The sequence below is a fragment of the Carettochelys insculpta genome, chromosome 10 (genome assembly GCF_033958435.1).
Source record: "Carettochelys insculpta isolate YL-2023 chromosome 10, ASM3395843v1, whole genome shotgun sequence".
In the NCBI taxonomy this organism is placed as follows: domain Eukaryota; kingdom Metazoa; phylum Chordata; order Testudines; family Carettochelyidae; genus Carettochelys; species Carettochelys insculpta.
The window spans coordinates 41,626,654-41,650,024 of NC_134146.1; the positions used below are offsets into that span (position 1 = coordinate 41,626,654).

Genomic DNA, 23,371 nt, shown 5'->3' on the forward strand with positions numbered 1-23,371 from the left:
TACTGCTGTGCCAAATTTCAAGAAGAGATGGTTAAAAAAATTAATTTGTTTTCTATTCTGCAATAAACACACTTACATGCCCTATCCCCACAAAACACGTTTAGTTTTAAATTCATCTTTGGACAAAGACCAAGCCTGGAAAACTGAAGCCCCAAAATTAGAGTTTTAGAGAGTCATAAACAGAGAATGAGTTGATATCTTTCTTGTTACTGTAAGGGACCTCTAAATTCCATCACACCAATAATGTCTGTTGCCTTAATGTAAAGATTGAAGGTTCTGGGGAATGTTGAGTTGGGTCAATTGGTATCCCCTTGAAAAACATCCCAGCCCCCTAGAGAAATCTGTTGGAAGAATATGAAGATACATCTGAAAGGGAAAAACGGCTTCATCAACAACTCTGAAATATTTTAGAGGCCCAAGGACCATGCTCTGAAGTTAAATGTTTAACCACTAATAAAGTTCTATTTTTATTTTTTTTTCCCATCCAAAAATGCTATGTAGAGTATGTTCAGAATAAGGTACAAGCTTCCATATTTTCTGGTGTACATCTCTTTATGGGAAAAGGTAATGTGTATTTTTAAAATAAACTGTTATATGTTTCAGTTTGTCCATTTGTCTGCCAATCTGTTCAAGAACTCCTCCTACACAGTAAGAACCAGGACCACCAAGTTCAAAATACAGCTTCCTCTCATCGTAACTTAGAGCAAGGTAAGAGTTTGGTTTCTAACGGGAAAATGAGATGTGCCCGCAATGGGACTGCATCTCATAAAAACATACAGAAAAAAGAATCAACAGGCAAGTGAAAGGGGCTTGTTGGGCAGTGTGTACCTCCCATCCAGGACTGTCCCAGACCCAAGCCTACCACTCCCAGGAACACTTTAGGCAGGGTTGAGGGGAGAGGGGGCTGAAGGTTCATCCCGCTCCTCCCAGTTCATATGGGAACACTGTTGGCTTTACCCTGTTGTCAAGGAGCGAGGGGAAAGTGTAGAGTTTGCTGCTTTCCTCACTCTGGCTTGGGAGCAGAGGGGGCAGACAAACCCGGACCTGCCCCGGGGGGGGACATGAGCTTCTCCACTAGCTGAGCCTGCTGGAGCTGCAGAGGCCTTCTCACCTGGTCCCAAGCTGCTACGGTGAGAGAGGACTGGGTTAGCGCTCTCCTCCTGGGACAGTTCGCATACTGATCTCCTCATCCCCAGACTCTCCCCACAGCAAGAGTTTAAATGAAGAAAAACAAAAATTACCTGAGTTAAGAACCGGAGCAACACCAGATAAATCACCTAGTTCTCCAATAATTCCAAACTTAAACTTGGATTTGTTTGTTCCCCCCCAGATCAGGAATTGTCTTCTTGAACTGTTCTATGTTACCAGATGTGCCATGAAGAAAAATTGTCTTTTAAAACAGGAGTGCCTTGTCTTACATTAATTTTCATGCAAGACGTACACTTTCATGACAAGGCCTGCAAAATTCTATCTGCCCCAGGGCACGTATCTCTTCAGTCGGGAAGTAAAATACCATTAGATTTTTCATTATCAAGAATCATAGTAAAGGATACACATGTATGTTTTGTGCCTGGGCTTGTAAATTTTCATAACTATTTTGCAAGGCACACAAACACAAAAGTGACTCTCGTGTTGCTTGTGAAGACCAGGCCAATCTGTGGATGAACCATGTTACTAAATCTTGTTTCAGTAACATGATTATACCACTAGTTAGTCACAGCTACACAGGCAAGCCCATACAGTCAGGATACCATCACGTTGTGACATGATCACCAGACATGGAAATTTTCAAAGAGTGTCAGACTCTAACTGACCCAGTCCTACAAGGTCTTATGAATGCATATCTTTAGGCACAGAGGAGTCCTATTAACTTCCACAGGACCATTCACAGCGCATGAATTTAAACATAATAGGCAAGCCTTTGCATATTCATGTCCCCAATTTTGTCCAGCTCGAGGAAAAAATCCTATCAGGCTGTAGGCCCAGCATGGAAAATATAAGCATGGCAGGAATATTTTTGCCTAAAACATGAGTGTGCAAAGGGGGAGGGGTGTTTCCTTAGAGGGACCTGAAATTTCCTAAAGTGGGCACAGCACTATCAGCTACTGGGTCTGAGGCTCATCCATCTCCTTAAAAATGTTGAAATACGTTACTGTCTTTATGTATGTGTAGTCACCTTTATATATCGATTAATGTTTTTACGTTCTACAGACTTATTTTCTTACATGTACCAAAAGGTTCCCCCACCCCCACATATAAACATAACCAACATTCCCATTGGTTTTGAATTACATTAGATAGGGAGGTGGGGTGGGGGTGCTAACTGCAGGGATGAAAAGAGGAGCCCAAACATAAAAATTTTGCTTACGCTGGCCTAAACTATGAACTCGAAGTTAGCAAAGTATGAAAAGTAAAAAAAAAACTTTACACTTCTAGAGCGTCTCAGAGCACTTTATAAACATGGCCTCTGTAATGAATGGGAGGGAGGAGCAATTAATACTTTATTCTGGACATCGCAGCCATTCAGTTAACTAAAGTATTTCTCAGTCATTGACTTTTGAGACCTAGCCCCACTTTTGCCTTGTCTGTAAGGGTTAAGAACAAAGACAGTGGGTCCTAGAGACTTCCCAGGAATGACGAAAAAGCAAGAGGTCACTTGGCAGGAAGGCAGGAGAGCCAATGGAAACAAAATGTGGGGGGTTTTTGAATTAAAATCAGTGGCCTTCCTGTTCTGACTGTTGTGTAACCAGAGCAAAGCTTAAGGGAGGTGAATTAAGCCAGGCACAGAAAATTCAGCAACATCCATGCTAGGGAAGAACTAAATCTTGAAACTACAGATTATGAGTAGAAAAGGGAATATTTAATCAGACACAAATAGATTATTTTCTTTATTTTGGGGGTTATTATACTTCTCTGTGTGGAATACATGTGACTACCCTTTTACACTGTGACTTTCCAAGCTGAATCCCAGGGAAGCAATTCTCTGTGTTATGAATCCTTTTTTGTTTTCAGTTGCTCTGTAGCACCTAGCAACTAACTAATGTTTCACCAAGTGTATTGTCTTCTTTGTTATTAATAAAGAAAAAAAAATCACATTTTTAAGACTACAATCTGACTTCTGTGTCCTAAAAGGTGGGCGTTTCTAAGTGTACATGCACAAAGCCAAATTACTAGAGAAATGACAGTGTTCAAGCTCTCTCCAGGATTAAAAGAGCTTGAGGGGTACCTCTCAGGAAGGAATACCCAAATGTAACTTCCTGGATTCTCAAGGGGATTTTTACATTTGAGTGGTAGCAGCAATACCAATCCAAGGTCAGGAAATCTGTGACCTTGGGGAGTTTTTAAACATAAACCTTTAGTAGCAAAGTATTTTAAAGTATTTTGCAGTCTCCCACCTTCTGTACTCACAATGCCAGAGCAGCGAAAACCCAGGTACCCTGACTCCCAGTCCCCAGCCCTAACTGGGAGGGAGTAATTGATTTTTGTATATAGAAGCTCCTTACTGCAATAAAAATAAAAGTTAACATAGCATCTCACCATAAACATTAGTCCCAATATAGAAACTCTAGGAGATGTTTGGGTTCACCAGCATTCCACTGACATATAAGGTTGCTGTGAAAGTTTATGGAAATCTGCAGAAATAATTCTATGACACAAGTGGGAATTAACACTAAACGGCAGGATAATTCCATGGGCCCTTACTTTCATGCCCCTCAAGAACCACAGCTTATTCTCTTTGGACACTTCCTCAAAAGAGATAGTCTACGCAAATAGCAACGGTACACACAAAAAAAGCTAAAATCCTTAAAATGATTAAACCTATTTGTGTTCAGTAATTCTATAATAGCTGGATTAGGACTCCAGATACTTGCTATTGTTGCTATAATAAAACTACAATACAGGTTGCACCTCCCTTATCCAGCATGCTCGGGATCTGACAGGCCCCCAACAAGAGAATTTGCTGGTTGAGGGGAGGTATAGGGCTTCTGCAAACAGCCTCCAGCCTTCCTCCCCTGGGACTCTGGTCCCAGCCCAGGTTCCCAAGGGCTGTCACTGGGCTCCAGCCAGGCTCTGCCCCGCAGCAGGGCAGGCAGGAGTCCAGCTCCCAGCCTCCGACTGCTGGAGGGGATGGGGAAGCTCTGGCTCCCCTTCCCTGAATTGCTACAGGGCAGGCAGTGGCTCCTTCTCCCAGCCCCATCAAACACTTAGCCCTGCTGCTGCAGGGCTGGAGGGGGACTCAGGCTCAGTCTCCCACCCCCAAAGCAGCCTCCCAGGCCCTGCTGCCATGGGGCAGACAAGGACTCAGACTCCCAGCCCCATGCTGGTGTGGGCCAGGTGGGGGCTCAGGCTCCCTGTCTCAGCAGCCTCCTGCCCCATGCTGCGATGGAGCTCCTACTCTTGCACCGCCCCCTACCATTTCAACTGCCAACATCTGTGGACCAGAGATGTTGCCAGATGGGAGAGTACCAGATTTTAGAGGGCTGCAGCAGAGGGTTGTGTTGCAAGATGGTGGCTCTAAGATGGGGCTGTAGGGTTTGGGGTGCTGGCTACCCCAGGGAGAGAGGGTTCTTTCCCAATCCTCTCTCACTGCAGCAGCTTGGAGCCTCTACAAGGCCACAGAAGTTCCAGTCGGCAAAGCGAAGGAAGGGGACCTGTCCCCCAGGTGGGGCAGGTCCAGGCAAAGCTGGGTGGGCACCAGAGAACGGGTGCCTCTCCTCTGGACACAGCAGCTTCAGAGATTAGGGCTGCCAGGGAGAGGTGCCTGTCCCCTGGACATGGCAATTTCAGGGCTTGGGGAGAAGCATCCCTCCCTTTTGCAGCCCTGAGCCCCTGAAAGGGGCCTAGGAGGCCATGTGTAAGGCTTAATAGGCAGCTGTGCGGCCAAACAGCTTAGAGGGAACTTAGCCTATACGGATACTGCATCAACCTAATTACATCAAACATCAGCCCATGTCACTTGGGAAGGCGATGTTACGAAATCAGCACAGAAACATTTATGTTGGTGAGAGCCAGATTTAAATGAATACAAATCCACAGCTTGGCTGATGAGAGGCAGCTTAGGTTAACCTAACCCTGAAGTATAGGCCAGGCCTCAGAAGTCGGGGGGGGAAGGTCGGGGGAGGAAATAACAAGAATATTATTCTGCAGCAGAGGTTGCTATCTTTTGTTGTTACTCGGGCAAAACTCTCATCAATTCCAATGGAATCTTTTTTATATAACTACAACTGCCTGATTACACACACAGATTTTACAAGTCAAGTTTCTGGTTAGAGCAAGTTTACATATTATCTACTCCTAAATATGGAATTTTATAAGAGGCAAATATCAGTGTTTATGTAAAGTCTACAACCTGTGGGCAGCTAACATTTTTACACTGTGTGTTGACAATGTCTGCACCGGAGAGCTTACCCTCATACTCTAAATATACTTACATAAAAACTAATTGTACTGCCTTCCTTCACAATACATGTTAATTTCTCTCCTGTGATGACTGTGTACATTTCAGCAAAAGGACATGCATCTCATCAAAAAGGTTGTTTGCTGGGTTTATGACATATGGGCCAATTATGCTTTTGGTGCTTTAAGTCAGAACCTGAATGTCACATAACATAGACCATCCTTATTCTAAACAACATGAAACTAAAGAAAAACACTAAAAAGGCTTCCATTCAATCCAGTCCAGCTTTTGAAATTCCTACTAAGTACCAAGCTAACTCCCACTAAAGCCTCCTGTTGATTTTAATTGGAGTTGGATCAACGTTTAATGCCTGCAGGCAAAGTCTATTTTTATTAAATAAAAGACATTGCCAAAAGTTGCCAACTCTTGTTTCTTTGCATAGCACCCCCCCACACACACCTTACTCTGTACATCAGCTCACCATTTGCAACACAGGTTGCTGAATGAAACTTACTTGTTTCCACTAAGTGCACTCTGCAACACAAGATGAAATTGAACAACATGACTCCGTGCAGGACAAATACCCAATTTTGTTGCCTTAACACACAGCAAAATTCGTGTTTATTCAAAGACTGCACAAGATAACTTATGCACTTGGAAGTTTGGTTAGAAACAGGGCAGAAAGTTTTGGAAAAGCAGAGAAGACGACAAAAGCGGGGCAGAAAACAGAGAATAAAGTGAGATGATGCTGTTTTGGCTTTTAAAAAAAAAGTATGAAAAAACACAATGGAAAGCCCCTCTTTTCACAAAGAGACACTAAGGACAAAATTTAAAAAAATTAGAGAATTAAGACGACAGGAGGTTGGGGGGATGGGAAATCAAGAAAAATTGAAATGCAAAGAGGAAGGCATGGAACATTTAGGAGTATTAACTTTGTTTTCTATATTCATATATCAGAAAACAACAGAAAGCCCATGGCTGGCTGATGGCAAGTGGAGGTGAGTTTGGGGGAGATACAAAAATTAAACATCCAGTATTTTACCACAATGTTATTCCTAGGCCTACATTGGTTTTGTTTGGGGAATGTTGTGGGGGAAGATGAAGGATGGTTGTTAATATAGCACAGAAACAGATATATGTATTTTTCTGAAGAAGGGGAAAAAAAAGCTTTAAGCTTAATACAGAAGTCTAAATTCTCCTGGAATAAGCAATGTCTAAAAGGAAATGGGTGTGCTTCAAAATACAACATTACATTTGACAGGCTTTTGGCCACTTATACTACTGTCACAGCAAATACAAGGCAAGTCATTTTCACTCAGTCTTGAAAAAAAAAAAAATGAACTTGCAAAAGTGCTGTCTCTTTCATACTCTGAAAAACACCAAATGTCTATTCCAAAAATGGGTAGGTAGACATGGAAAAGGGATGGGGAGCTCTACAAGTACGTTAACAAATGCATACACAAATAAGATTTTACAGATTCCAAAGACTTGCTTGCAACTTCTGTAGTTCTTTAGTGTGATCCAGCACAAGATTGGCCCTTAATGTTAATTGTTCTGGAAACATAATATCTTAAAACTTCAATCAATTATTAAAAAAAAAAAATCAGATTTTATTTAAACAAGATATCTGACTTTTTAAAATCAACAACATACTAAATTTCTCAGTGGAAAATAAGTTACAATTAAATCTCATCACAAACTTACTACACCTACACTTGAAGTCTCATAAAAATTAATTAATGGCTCTCGACTGTCCATCCAAACTACCAGCTTTCGCTTCTTGAAAATTCTGGGCTGTCAATTTGTTTCTCAAATGTGCAAAAAGACACAAACAAACTAGACAGCACTGTTTTTGTTCTGTGATTACGTGGTGGCGGACTTGTGCCAAACACGGCAAAGGAGTTAGTTAAGACATTGTCCTTCAAGACAGAAGAACAGTTTATAGGAAAGGAAAGAGATGGCACGGGAAACAACATTGGAGTAGACTGGAAAGAAAAAGGGAAAACATTAGTCAGCACACACACAACTTCCTATATTCCCCCATGCTTTTGGGGCCTTATTTCGGAATATTTTGAAGAAATTTGTTCCCTGGATAAAAAAGAAAAAACATGTCAAGTGTAAGCACTGCAAGAATAAAATATCATAAGAAAAACTGCTTCTTGAGAGAAAATGATGTGAATACAGATGTGGATATATCTGAAGAACATCATGGATTAACTGGTTAGGAATGTAAATAATTCACTTTGCAATGCATCACTCTTCAAGACTTATTCTGGGCCTTTTAACATAAGTGTGATTTAATAAGTAAACTCCCAAGCTATTTGTTTTGTTGGATGTTACTAGGGGGGAAAACAAGGTTAGCCTTGCTAATCCTTATGGCTTGTTTAATTAGTTAACTAGGCTCAGAATTGATCATCGACATATACAGTACAGAAAGCTGCAGTAAGAGAAATCTAGAGTTGCCAGTTGTCACTGAGTGTCTTTATTTTATATTGCATAATGTGTGTCCCTTATTCTGGAACATCATGACTACAGACTATAATGGTGATGCCTTAAATCTATTCCCTAATTTACTTCTGCATAACAGCTTTCTCAAGGGAACATGCTGGCTGTTACCTACCACCTATCTGAAAAATACAGTGAGAAAAACTGAAAAGAATTATTATTCAAAATCATTTTTTAAATTTTGTTTTTCAGGATCCCATTTAAGAGTAAAAAAAGACAGACTGTCTATATGCAACAACTTCAGAGACATCCACTGATACTTTAAGGGTAGGTCTATACTGCTGCAGATCAACCCGCTCAGGGTCAATCTTCCAGAGTTTTGCTTCACTTGCATAAAATGACGCTTTCTGAGGTCAAAGTTGATCCTGGAACTCCTTACAAGCAATGAGGATTAAGGCAAACATAGCAGTCAACAGCTGATAAGTCAATTTTAGCTATGCAATAGACATTGCTAAAATTGTATATTGACGGTCGACTTCTATGTCTACCATACACATAGCCTTAGCAGCACTGCTTCAATTCAACATATTTCAGGCAAAAAAGTATCAGTAGCAAATAAAATATTTCAATCTTTCAGTAAAACCACCACTATGGACGGGTTTCTTGTAAGGACCAGTGAACACCGAAAGGACACAATATTTTACTATTAACTGCAAAAAAAATCTTTTCAACATCTTGACTGACACAGTTGAGTATTTACGAATAAGCTAAACTCCACCTGTTGAACAGACTTCAGTGAAGGTTGCTAGATGCAGTATATGAGAATGAACCTGAACAGTATGCAAGAAATATTGAGGGAGAAATTTATAAATTTATGCCTTGATAGGTGGACCAATGCACTCAAAGAGCCACTAACACGTGACAACAGAGGGTGGGACTGAAAATGTTTCAGAAACAGTGGAAACATTGGGAAATGCCCACACAACAGAATACTGTGTTTAAAAGAAGTGGCAGTGAAAGCTGTAATAAACTGTGAACAAAAATTCAGCTGTAACGTGCACAGTTTTTTCATACACAATGCCACAAATACAGCAAAGATGAGAAGATACTCAGAAGAAGAAACACGAGTATGCACCTTAACAACATATGGCTGTAGTGCCCATTTAATCCATATTTCAGCCAAAGACTTAGGCATGTCTTCCCCAGAAACAAAAGAAAATTTTGTTAAAGTCACAAAATACTTCCCATAGTAATCTTTTCCTTCAGCTTCTTGGAAGACAGCAGCAGGATTCAAACCAATTCTCCCTCAAGATGTTTGATGGAATTCTGTAGTTGATTGTTTTGAACAAGTTATGAAGAACTTGCCTATTCTCATAAAAACTTAGTAAAAGAAACCATTATTACGTAGATTAAAATATCTCATCCAAAGCAGAAGATGAGAGGTAGTTGCATTCAGTAGTCTGGGGACTTGTCTGTTAGAGTTAATAAAATCTGAACAGTTTAAAAAAAAAAAAAAGAGATTAAGGACAGCCGGCAACTCAGGAGACTGCTGCAACAACAAGTGTAAAACATTTATGTAATATCTAAAATTTAGTTTAATAAAATATAATTGTTATTGTGTTTGTGTGTATGATTTAGTTTTTAACCACTCCTAATGTGCTACTGCTGCATCTGCAACTTGACACAGGTAATAAGTGTTATGTACTATGCCCTAAATTTATAAAAATCACGTTACCTAAAAACCTCAATATAACCTCTTAAACATTTTAAAATATTGTAGTAAGTTGTAAGGTAACATGTTTGAATGAAAAGAGTTGCACATTTGTTTTTAAAAAAAAAAAAAAAAAAAAAAAAAAAAGACCCATGAAGTGTGTATCGGGACAACTTGATATAAATCAATTATTTTTTCCTAGTCACCTGAATCACCTTGATTTAAATCAAACCCCCTTGCTTAAAATGACAAAAAGCAAACATCCCAGCCCATGTAACAGAAGCACTAGTATTAACAGGCATCTGATATGATAGGTGACACAACAGCTCAGTCTCTGGTATGGATTCAAAGACCTAGTTAGAAATTGGAAAAAGTGAGCCCTAATCAACACGCACAATATCCAGAGAGTTATTTCTTGTACTTTATACTCCTGAATGATTATCATAGCTCTCATGTGATTCCTAACCAAACCCCACTCGGGTCAGGACCTTGACATAACGTTGCCTGCTTGAGTTTAAAACGGAAGGGGAGAAATGTCAAGAATATTCAGAGGAAATGCCTAGCCCTCCCAGAAGGCATCGGCGTGTCTGCATTTGGGGCATACAGTATGGCCTATCTATTCTACCAGAAGACAGAATCACAGAACTGTAAGGGACCTCAAGATATCACCTAGTCCAGCCCTCTGCATTCATGGCAGGACTAAGTATTTCCTAGACCATCAGTTCTCAACACTGGGGGTCAGGATTCCAAAGTGGGACGTGACCATATCTGAATAGTGTCACCAGGGCTGGCTTAGACCTGGGGACACCTAGGCCAGAGCTGAAGCCCAAACCCCACTGCCTGGGGCCAGAGCCCAAGAACTGTTTTGGCCTCCATGCCTGGGGCAATGAGGCTTGGGATTTGACCGCCACACCCACTATGGTGGAGCTTCTGTCCCTTTCCTGAGGTCATGTGGTAATGTTTGTTGTCAGAAGGGGGTCTTGGTGCAATGAAGTTTGAGAATCCCTGATCTAGACCATCCATGAAAGGTGTTTGTCTAAGCCGCTCTTTAAAATGTCCAATAATAGAGGTTCCACTACATCCCAGTGTTTAGCCACTCTGACACGAAGGTTTTCCTAACATTCAGCCAAAACCACCCATGCTGACATTTAAAACCATTGCTTTTTGTCCTATCAGCTCCCTGGGGGAAGGGGAATAATTTTTGCTCTCTTCTCTTTGTAACAACCTTTTATGTAGTTGAAGATGAAAAGTGGATGCTATTAATGGTACATGGAAAGCCTGTCGGTGCTGCTGAATAGTTAGAGTAGGCGAGGCTTTTTTTGGGCAGGGGAGGGGGGCTGATGGTGGACAGTTTTTGATCTAATTACTAAGGTATAGTGAATATAACATGTAGAGCGTAAGAAAGCTCTGAAAACTTTGCCTGGGTCAGGGGCGGGCAAGATATGGTCTGTGGGCTGGATCAGGCCCAGCAAGCCTTTAAATCCAGCTAGCAGCCCACCTCAACAGAACTCTCAAGCAGGGAAGCCTCAAGGTCACTCACAGTAGCTGCCTGCTCCCTGTGCCTCTCTGAGCTGTGGAACAAGCCTATTGGAGCTGAGAGATTGTGTTGAGGGTGGAGACACCACATAAAGCCTCCCAGCACATGGCACTGTGAGCAACAACACACTTTGAACAGTTTGGGGCTGTGGCAAACAGGGAGCCTGCCTGAGGGTCCCATTGGGCTGCTATCCAGGAGTCACCTGGCTAAGCAACTCCTGGCCATGGCCTGCCTTTGATAACCTACTCTCCTTCTGCACCAGGTCACCACCCAAACCCTCTGTTCCCCCGCCCTCTCAAGCCACACTCTCCCCTGAACCCTAATCCTCTACCCTGAGCTCCCTTCTGCCCCCAAACCTCCATCCTTGATCCCACACCCCTGCCACAGAAAAGTAGATCACGCACCAAAATAATGAAGTGCTCCACTCATCAAAAATTGTCGTCACCCCTGGCCTAGGTACTTGATGAACAAGAATAAGTAATTCTTAAACACACACACACGCATGCCACAAAACAAAAAAAATCCAAATGTGAGCTGACACTGGAAGAACCAATTAACATGGATGGGCTTTCTCTACCATGGAGCACATAAGTAAAAGGATATTTCCAGTAAGGAAGCAAAGACCTCTTACAATCTACACAAGTAGCAGATGCAGTAGTAACAAGACAACAAGAGCGGTTCTACATTTCACCCATTTATGGACTAATATTTTCAACAACAATCAGTATTCTTGTGACATAAAACTGTTGGTTTATGTTAATCTTTAAATTTAGCAGATCTTTTTTCTGCCATATCAAGCCTATCTTATATTGCTTGGTGAGCAATTTCTTGAAAATTTACAACCTGGGTAATATTTTATTTTAAAACATTGAGGTTATGTTGTTATAAACTCTTTCTGCTTGCACACTGCAATGAATTCAGAACTGAAACAAGAAATATCAAACAATTGTTACATGTAGGCGGGTTAACAACACGCCTAAGCTGAAATGAGAATCAAGTGCTATCGCCACACAATTAGCCTGTTAAAAATCAAGGTGCAGCCCATTTCTCTAATCAGGTTGTTATTTCAGCAACTAGAAACAGCTAATATGTTGCTACCAAATATATGTTACCACCATACCCTATTTGGTAAGCTGTTAATGAACACTGGTGTTAATATTTTTCTGCCTTTTTCCTTACCTACAACTATGCAGTGAATATTTTTAAAAATATATTGAGTCATTACAGTATTAAATTTGAAAATACATACTGAAAAATATGATGTGAAAGGTTCTTTCAGATCACCACAGCAAGTTCTGTAGTTTTTTAAATAACACTTCTATTAAAATCTAGGTTTAAGAGCTTTTATTTAGGGACCTCTGTTTATGTTAGAGCTCTCAGCAGGAACTTCTGCAATAGACTAAGAATGCTGACATCCATACAAAAATTAGCTCTGACTCATTGTTTAATAGTAGTAGTCTTTGTACAAAAACTGCAGACTGAAGGATTTACTGCCAAATGGAGAACCACCAATACCTCCTTTAACCTCATAAGGGACAAATAACACAAGAGCTTCTAGACCTAATTATTGCCACTGACCTCCTTTACTACCCACACACCTGGGGGGGAGGGGGGGAAGGAAGGAACATAGAATCACAACTAAATGAGCATTAGCTCCCAAACTCTTCAGCATCACACCCTCCTTCTGATTTTTGAGAAACCCTCACACCCCCCACATCTCTTCTTAACCATCATTCAACCCCTTTTAAAAAATTCAATGTATAATTTAAAATAAACACAAAACACTAAATATAAAAATGTTATTTAAAATTAAAAATAAGCACAAAGTTTTTCTTGGCCCAAAAATTTAATAAAAATGTAATTTAACATTAGAAGCAGCAGAAACAAATGAATTTTATGTGAAAAATTATGCTGCATTTTCTTTATAAATTGGGAAATCTGAGTGGACCAACTATGGATCATCCAGGATGATGTAACAAGCCCCACCACGTAGGTGCCTGGTGCAGCTCAAGCTGGCCATCCATCCAAGCTCTGCGCTGCCAGGGACGCCCGCCCGAGCTGAGGGCAAGCCACCTAAGCCTCCCACCTGAAACCCCACACTGCCAGGCCAGCCGTCCAGCAGCTCAATCCGGCCACCCGAGCCCCCATGCTGCCAGGGCCAGCTGCCTGTCCTGTCAGCCACTGGCCTGCTCCCAGAGCTGCCTGCCCGCCCGAGCTGCATGCTGCTGGGCCAGCCACTCAAGCCACCATGCTCCCAGGCCCAGCCGCTCGAGCCACCCACCCGAGCCCTTGCGCTTCTGGGGCCAGCTGCCCAAGCCCTGGTGCTGCTGGAGCCAGTCACCCAAGCTGCCCGTGAGCTGCCTGCCCAAGCTGTGGGCCAGCTGTCCATGAGCTGCTCTTCCAAGCCCCTCCCCTCCCCCAAAGCCTGGCACTGCCAGCCCCTCATCTAACCCCATCCTCCTCCTCCCCCCACAATCCACACTCACTCACCTTTGCAGGAGACAGCTAGATCCACATAGGCCTTTACCAGCTGCCTGCTTTTTACAGCATCTGCACCAGGTTGCCCATGTGAAACAGGAGGGGCTGAGAGCCAGAAGCAAGAGCCAGCTCTTTCTTGAGGTGGGGAAATGGGGAGGGGGGACTGGGTTGCCTCATGCTCCCCAGTTTGGGAAACCATGTTCCAAAGCATTTCTGGCTAATCCTCAAATAGAGAATATCTGCCTTAGCTGAGCAGATGTGGACTGTGGATTGGTATGAAAGATGGAGAAACATTTTAATATCAATCAGTATATTGGTGTAAGAATTTCAGATCACTCAGAGTTGGGCCTACTGTGCTCCTACTGAAAATCAATGGCAAAATGCATTTGCTCCAATAGAAGCAGAGACTAGCCAACATCAACATTACCTTTGATATCTATTTTTACAGGTAACTGATTATATTAAGAAATCATCCTGACGGGCAAACACCATGTGGTCCACCCAACATGAGGGACAAAAGATAACACTTGCACTTTTGCTCCTCAGCCTGGCCACCCAGCATGATTCAGGCACTCCAAGCCTTTCAGTGCAGTCCCTCCACTTTCCCTGCCCTACTGTTCCTTGTGAGCCGCTGAGGTGTTGACATTCAACTCAAGTGTGTGTGCAAGAATTCCCAGCTCCCTCGGGTTGGTGGTGGTTGGTTGCTCATCTGAAGAACAAATTTTAACACTGATTGTTTGAATCTCAGTGTTCCACCTAATTTCTTTCATCCGGGATTAATTTTTTTTTTTTTTTTTTTTAAATGTGCACCAAGGCATATGGGGATTTGCATATGCTATGCTCTGTGGATGCTCTGCTACTCATCTGGGCAGCACTTGAATCTCTCCTGGGTGACCACCCAAGCACTCAGCTTACAGTGAACACTGGACATAATTAGCCTTCCTTGTAAGGTGTGCATTTGTGTGGTCACTCAAGAGAGTCAAATGCCACCCAGATGATTAGCAGAGTGGCCACAGCTAAATTTTTGTTTCTACTGGAGTTTCACATTTGCACATCTCGATACACGTAGAGAACTTTATTCTGCACATGAACAGGAAAAGATTTGAGAGAACACTGGACATAACCTGTTCAAAAAAAAGCTAAATTTAGGGCCTCTCAGGCCTGAGAGCTTCAGGTTTCATTTTTGGAACAGCACTTAGCACAGTTCATTCTTGAACAGTAAAGGACTGGTCCATTAACTTCTCTTTGAATAAGTCTCCAGAAATACACTGTGCAGAAGTATTTTCTGTGAGCTATGCAGTTTCAAGCTATTGCTAGTAAACAATGCAACTGTACATATAATAGAAAAGTTTCCAGTCAGTTTGACAGTTTTGATTCATTAAAATCTGGAAGTATGATGCCAGTGGGAATTCAACATGACGTTTAAATGCAACTTACACTACTGGGGAGATAATTAAATCATTCTACAGCTCCACCAATGGGTTAAAAGCACCTCTAGCATCATCTGCAAAAAACAGCTCACCAGAGAGGGAGGGGTAGCCTAATGCACAGCTCCAGCAAACCAACTAAAATGTCTAGCAATGCAGTTTCAGCTATCCAGAGTAATACTCCAATATGTTTGCTTATGGGAGGTGGGATATTTGGAGTTTCTCCATAACGAAATACATAGAAAAAACACTGAACTGGATTTTGGATCATAAAAAACAAACAAGACACTCAGGATGTTCGGTGTATTATTGTGCACTTTTACTGCTAGACATTAGCATTAATCAAGATCACTTTTGTGACATGGAGACCAGAAGAATGTCAACAATGAAATAAACACTAAATTTCAAGTCACAGACTGCATGCGGAGTAGTCTTTCACTATCATCACACCCAAACAGAAACAGGGCTTACAGCTCGAACTGAAGTTTGCAAAAGTCAGTGAAATACATTTAGGGCTTGATTTGCAGAGATGCTAAGCACACAGTGTTCCCACAAACTTCAAAGTAAGCCATAGGTGTTCAGCATCTGAAAACATGACCATCAATGTCGACCCAAGATTTTCTCTTTTTCAAACAAAGGTATTAATTCATACTCTTAAAAAGAGCAATTAATGTACTAAGCAGCACTGTTGTTCCCTGTAAACTGAGCACTTGGGCGGCCACCCAGGAGAGTGTCAGATGCCACTCAACTGTTAACAGAGGACCCACAGTCACCAACATGTGTTTCCATTGGTGGTGCACATCTGCACATGCCTTGGTACATATAACTTTTTCCATCCCTGGGCAGAATAAACGTTGAGGGAAAACTGCTAAGCAGCATCACAGTAACAGATCAACTCACCCATCCATCCATCTTTTCAGATGTCATAAACTAGTATCTTTCAGGATGGCTCAGTAGTTGCATGAGTGCTGCATGTTATGATGCTGGTGACTCAATAAGAAAAAAAAAAAAAAATCTTCCTTCCTAGTCAGTCCTGACCTAAACCCTTGCAATATGTTTTTCAGTCAATGGTACCAGCTCACCAGGCTAAGATCTTATCTGTACAAACACACCACTTTCCATTCAAGTGTACATTCTCCAACTTGTAATGGCACTGGAACTGGTTCACATCCAATTCCTGCTATGAGATTACAAGCCCAGAACAGAAGTTTACTATGAAACCGGGGAATCTAGAGTAGCAATGCCACTATCCAAATCGTTGTTTTAGAAGACATCAAACACTATGATGCTGGAGGTCTTTCAGATACCCAAAATTAATTTTTGACCACTCCCAGTCATTATCCCTTGGCACTTTTTACAATCAACTTTGGACTTGTCTGCACTATGAATAAAGGTGTGATCTTAACTTGAGTTAACCAATATGAGATGAAAACCAAGTGAATACAAGGCAGAAGGTAGTTTTCATATGAGAACTGGGCAAGTTCAAGAACAGGCTCTCCAATAGTCTTGAACTCAGTCTGCCAACTCACCTGAAAATCACCAACTGCCTGGTGGAATGACACCAAGTGAGTACACTAGTTACCTGGAGTGAAGAACACACCTTTTTTCATAGTCAAGACACAACTTCAGTGTCCTAACACATTGCAATTAAGTATCACATTTTCTTACATTGACTGGCTTGTTCTGAGGGAAGGACAGTCTCCTGGCCTTAGCACTATTTTGTACACACGCATATGCTAACACACAGTAAACTCTTTCATATACAGCATTTTAGTATCCAGAACTCTCAAATAACCAGCATTTAAACTATAAGTACAGTATAGTGAAAGTAAATACAAATACTGTACAGCAAATATAGTATAATTTTACAGTGTACAATACTACGGTTGTTGGTAAATAAACTGCATACATTTGTTTCTCAATAGCTAATGTTCTTCTTTAGAGTTATGCATTGTTAGGTATACCTGTCTATTATGCATAAAATTTGAATATCCAGCAAATTGTCTAGTCCTGGGACTTCTGAACATGAAAAAGTTTAATGTATATACACATGCACATGTGCCTAGGGGAATCGCTCTCTCTTTCTGAGCAAGCCAGTCAATCGACCACTTAGGGGGTGTCTACACAGGCACAAATTTTCGAAATGCCCATATTTCAAAGATTACTAATGAGGCGCTAAATTGAATATTCAGTGCCTCATTAGCATTAGGACACTTCCTGTTGTGGCTACACAGGGGTTCTTTTCCAAAGGACCCCTGCACCTTTCAAAATCCCCTTATTCTGCTTATTGAGCAGAATAAGTGGGTTTCAAAAGGTGTGGGGTTCTTTCAAAAAGGACCCCCAGGTAGCATTGCCAAACCGCACACTTTCGAAAGCGGTGCTTTTGAAACGCTGTGACCAGAAGCATCCTAATGTTAATAAGGCCCTGAATATTCAATTCAGCGCCTCATTAGTAATCATCGAAATATGGCCATTTCGAAGATTTGTGCCTATGTAGACACACCCTTATTGTTTGGCCATGGTCAAATATTTCATCAAGAATTACCCAATATGAGCAGTGTCCTATCTTTTTGATTATATCTCAGTGACATTTTTCTATTCTTCAGAACTTCATTTCACTGGAATTCACATTTTTCAGAGTTATCTAACTTTTCATTTTATAGTAACAGAGAAAGCTGTGCTAGTCTATATATTATCAAAACAAAAAAGCAGTAAAGTAGCACTTTAAAGACTAACAAAATAATTTATTAGGTGAGCTTTCGTGGGACAGACCCACTTCTTCAGACCATAGCCTTACCAGAACAGACTCAATAGTAAATTATTATTATTAATATTAAATATTGAGTCTGTTCTGGTATGGCTATGGTCTGAAGAAGTGGGTCTGTCCCACGAAAGCTCACCTAATAAATTATTTTGTTAGTCTTTAAAGTGCTACTTCACTGCTTTTTTGTTTTCATTTTATAAGTATCTACAAGGGAACACACAGGGTTTTTTTGACTGTTGTTCCTGTTCTAATAAAGTAGAGATTTAAAATTTGACCATATTTGATATTTGACCAATATTTCATCAGTTAATAGACCAATTATTTTTGCACCAAATGCCCAATGCTACAGGGTAGGTCTAGATTACAGTGATATGTCAACAGAAGTTTTTGCCGGTAGATATCTTCTGACAAAACTGCTGTCTGCAGATGGTGGCTCTGTCGACAGAAAAAGGCCAACTCACAGCACAGTAGACAGGGCTGCAGTGTCCCAGAAGCCCTGTCTGTCAGAAGGTCCCCTCCACTCCCCGCCTCCACCAAACATCCAGACTAGCTTTCTGTCAACAGACACAGAGTACCTCTTGAGGAGCAGGATATGGCTATTGACAAAAGTGATGTGTTCTGTCAATTTACTATCAATAGAACACCTTGGGAATCTGGATGCTTCCCGGGTTTTGTCAACAAAACTCTCTAAGTGTAGACATACCCACAGACTCTCCTGAAGCTCCACCTGGACAAGACATTTTCAACTTACTGTCTTGCTGTATTTATCTCACAGGACCTATAATTTCAAGATGAGTCAAAAACTCCCCCATCTACCTCATTTGAGATCTTCAGATGAACACTCGTCTGTGAAAAGACAGTTGGTATTGCTAAGTTTCTTTAGGGAAACAAAGACAGTTTAAATAAAAACATCATACTGAAGTGGTCAGAAATGGAGAAGCCACAATTTTGGTGAATCTTGAGCCTACAATAGGAGATCAAGAGCTGTTATTCCTTTACCAGCTCTTCATTTGAACACATGATAATTTATACTATGCCACACAGGAGCAGACTTATTTATTCACCTAGTGGTCATTCAAAAGACCCATTAGCCATATCACTTAACAGAAATTATAGTTAAGACCATGACCCTACAGACTCGTGACCACTTTTATGCAAATATACAGACCCCATTCAAGTCAAGGCAACCACTGGTGAGCTTAGAATTAAGCACGTAATATTATTTGCAGAATTTCTGACTTCAGTGTGGCTCTCTCCAGGTGGAACATCTTGTAGGACTGGCTCTTAATTTGTTTCTATGACATTTATAGCAATGGGCATTGGATTTGAATTTGAACTTCTGTGCTAAGTTAAAATCCATAACCATTCAATATACTTTACATCCACTCGGCTCTGTCCTGCCTCAACAAAAAACTCAACTGAAAACAAAGCAAATAAATACACAAAAAATATATTTGTTTTTGATCATTACAACCTACAGTAGACTCCCGACTTACACAGAGGTTGTGTTCTTGAGCAACTCCACATAAGCCAAATTTCACCTAACTCAGGAGAGCCAGAAAACTCAGCTCTGGTCAGTTTCCAGTCTCCTGTGAGTGGTGGGCAGCCAAGAACCTCTGCCAGTCAGTTTCCTCACTCCCCTAAGTGGTGGGGAGCTGGCACTGGGCTCCGGGCTGCCCACCACTGTGCAGGAGCAAAGAAACTGAAGTGGGTCAATTTCCTGACTCCTCTGAGTGGCAGGCAGTCCAGAGCCTGGCGCCAGCTCCCTGGCACTCAGAGTCATGTTAACCCGAGATACGCGCCACTTGAGTGCATGTAATTCAGGGTTCTACTGTACTTCATCCAGCTAGCTCCTCGTGCGAGTAGGATTTAACAGCGCTTTCTATCACCACATCTGTCTCAGTGGTAATGATTACAAAGTCACACAAAGATTTACAATACATAGCACTTAAGTAATTCCTTAGAACTTCAAAGCAACGTGTGAAACATCACTCATCAGATGAAAAGCTAAAATTGGCATTTGTATAAATTTTCTTTACAAAAAAGTGTTACTTTTTAAAGGGGAGGAAAAACCTTAAGCAGCAATTATGTCTAATAATTTCAATCAACATTTATTATTCCCAATGAAACATAAAAATGAACCCCAATATCATCTGTGAACCTTTGTATATTCCAAAATTAAGAATTCAAGTCCCAATTACTCTTACATATTTAAATTGTATTTTCTTCCCCTCCCCTTTACCTTAGAGTATGAATGACAAATATTTTCTAAGTGTTCAGCATGCTATTTTGGAAGACCTGACACAAAAATCCCAAGATTCACACCTATATGAAACATGTTCTGAGAGTCAAGTTTGCCATTCCGTTAGATCTCAATAAAAAGGATAAAAAACACAAAAAGAAAAAAAAAAACACTTTGGAAAACCATATAATGTTTATTATTTACCTAAGTATGCACTTAGCAGACTTATCTTGAGAGTAAAGCATTTTTTTAAATCTCAGGCTCTGCTCCATCAAACACATGCCCAACTTTAAGTTCATAGATAGTCTCCTTAAAACCAATGGGACCAATCAAGTGGTTAAACTTAAGCACCTGCATAAGTGTTTCCAGGGCCTTAAGTTTTAACTGAATGTTTTAAACATTGATATGGAGGTGTTCAAACATAGGCCAGACATCTCAGCTTTGGCAAAGTTCACTACATAATAAAGGCCAAAAATTTAACCCTAAAACTTCAGGCATTATTCAAAATTTAAACCTGAACTCTGCTAGTGGCACCTGTGTGTATTGTATGGTGGTTCTACATAAAGCCCATGGTCAATATCTAGCAAAAACAGCCCACCTATATTAAATAAAAATCCTCCCCTCATTAATATGCATTGTGATGTGCTCAAACATCTATTCTATAGGTCAGATCAATAAAGTATCACCAACCTGCCTCAGATAATTTCTTTTGGTGACAAACACAATTTTCCAGATCATGACACTCCACTTCCCACTTCACAACAAAAAAATGATATTTTGTGATCTCTTCCATAAATCAGTTAAATCTTGATTTATACAGACAGGAAAATGAAGATGTTGGGTACATCTGATAGCAAAAACTCTATGAGCAAACTTCACTCTACAACCCTACACAGAACATACAGATTAAACTTTTATCTTGAAAACTCAACATGCATTCTCAAGCAACAAGACTGCTGCCATTAAGAACTGCTAAGGCACACTCACTCTCTCTCAGAGACTTTTTATTTATACATTTTCCTGAAAAAGGAATTTGGTGATGAAACACTGAATTCACCTGGAACAACTTTAATGTACAAGTTTACCCTATTAAATGGTATAATACGGTATATATTTTGCCTTTACAATGGGTAAATATAATCAACTAACAGCACAATAAAATGTATAACTTAGATGTAAATATTTTTAAAAATATATAATGCACAGAATAAGACTGACTAGTTCATTTTGAATTTTTGATCCTTTTAAGTTTAAAAAAAAAAAAACACACACACACAAAAACCCCCAACAATCCATTAACAGGCTCCTTTCCAAAACGAGGGCCCATGATTTGTGCTTTGCATGTGGCCCTTCCCATAAAAAAATATATAGGAGATCATATTCCACCCAGAATTTAACAGGAAACTAATCAACAATAACTTTGGTACTTCACAGGGTTTGTTTGATTTTTTTTAACAGGACAAAACATATATCAATATAGTTATAACCTCTGAAATTCAGGGCTGCCTCTCAAGGGGACTTAAACATAAAAGGAAACACACCCCTCTACATTACATATGAAAGACAATATACACAGTTGAAAAGAAATTACCAAAAAAAAAAAATCACACAGAAGAAAGTGTGGACAGACTCCCCTCCCCCACAACAGCATGAGTTCAGACACAGGCACATTTTTCCCCAAGCTTTTCTTAACAATATACATTGCAGACACAAACCATAAACCGACTGCAAAATAATTACAGACCCAAGGGCACACTGTGGGCTGATTTCCCCATGTCCCCCAGTATAGAAGTATAAATATGCATGGGGGGAAGGATTCTTCTTCTTTACACAAATCAGGCTAAAAATAGGCTATAAACCAGCCTTCCTTATGATGGCTCCTTGATTTAATTTGCTGCAAATTCTTTTTTCCCTTAAAGCCTTTAAAATAAAACCTAAAAGACAGGGAGGGGGAGGGGAGAAATAAGAAAGGGGGAAGAGAAGCAAGGAAGTCCACCCCACCTCCCCAACCTTTAAAGAGGTGCAATTTCCCATTACAACCACCTGCTCCCCACCCACCCACACCAAAAAAATAAATTAAAAAGGGGACTCCAGTCGGGAAAAAAAAATAAATGCATGTTACACTGGTGCCCATCCCCCACCCTCAACTATCACAGCCACAAACACAGCTCCCTCCCCCGGCCCTGATCACTTCCCCCAAGCCCTCCCAGCCTCTCCCCACCCCCCACCCCGAAAGAGGCTCCGGAATAACCCCCCTGGATGCACTTGCTGCAACCCAGGAGCGGGAAATTCTGGTGCAAACACACACACACCCCAAGTCCTTACCTTGCAGTTGATGGCTGAGTGGCTGCTTTTGCCCTCCCCCCTCTCCTTTGCAATGGAGGCAAAAGAAATGCACCCTGGGTTTCCTCCTCTTTATACAGCTTCATGCACATCGAAACTCTCCCTCTCGGCCGAGGTGCCCACTCCCAGCAACCACCAAAAAACCAAAAAAATAGGAAAAAGGGGGGGAGGGTAACAGGCACCCCAGAGTGCGGTGATAGTCAATTATATCCCAAGGCAGAGCGGATGGGGGAGGGGTGGGGGCGGGAGGAGAGAGCAAGTCCCCAGGAAGGTGGGGGGGGGAGGGAATCTCTGTGTGTGTGTGATTTAGATTGAAGAGGAATCGAGGCAGAATGCAAAAGCTGTTACTAAGGGAAGGAGCCAAACGGTTCGGAGCAGCCAACGGCTCTCAGACACTCCGCGCCGGGGCGCGCGCGGTGGCCAGCCGCACGGAAATGAGCGAGGCAGAGGCAGGCGAGGAGCAGGCCCGGCTGCCGCTTGCACAAGCGTCCCCCTCCCCCTCCGCCCAGCCCAGCCCAGCCCAGCACAGCACGAGGGGGGCGGCGACGGGGGGAGACCCGCCACTTTCCACACATCCTCCCTCCCTCTTCCCCACCCGGCCAGGCAGTAGCGTAAGGGTGCCAGGCCGCTGGGCTGCTTTGGAGGCGGTAGCGTGGAGCAGCCACCGCCTGGGCTGTAGAGCCAGTCCTTGGAAGCGGGGTGAGGGGGATACGGGGGATCCAGGATACTGTGGGGTTCCCCCGCCTGCCCTGGCACACAGGTGCTGCAGCGCCCCTGACTCCAAGGGGTTTGCATTGGATACAAGATTTACTTTTTGGTTCAGAGGCTCCCATCGACCCCCCCCCCCCACACACACACAAATTGCTCCAGGCTGCTGCAAACTGCACAAGGCCATATTGCCAAGTATGGCATTTTATTCCTGTGCAAGTCCCAGCTATGCAAACTGAGGCTCGGGGTAAGGATGGTGCAGGCTGGCCCTGCTCCTTCATAACCACTCAGCCTGTTCCCTCAAGGTGTGTCCACACA

The 23,371-nt window shown here is 41.8% G+C and overlaps 1 protein-coding gene across 8 annotated transcripts in view; it reads right to left on the minus strand.

Moving 5' to 3' along the window:
• TBL1XR1 (TBL1X/Y related 1) overlaps nt 1–22,538 on the minus strand; it is a 212,848-nt gene extending 190,310 nt beyond the window's left edge. For all 8 annotated transcript variants that reach the window (XM_075003874.1, XM_075003877.1, XM_075003879.1 and 5 more), the window contains exon 1: nt 22,328–22,538. The gene's annotated coding sequence lies outside the window, so the exon portion shown is untranslated. The remainder of the gene's footprint in view (nt 1–22,327) is intronic.
• Nucleotides 22,539–23,371: the final 833 nt, after the last annotated feature.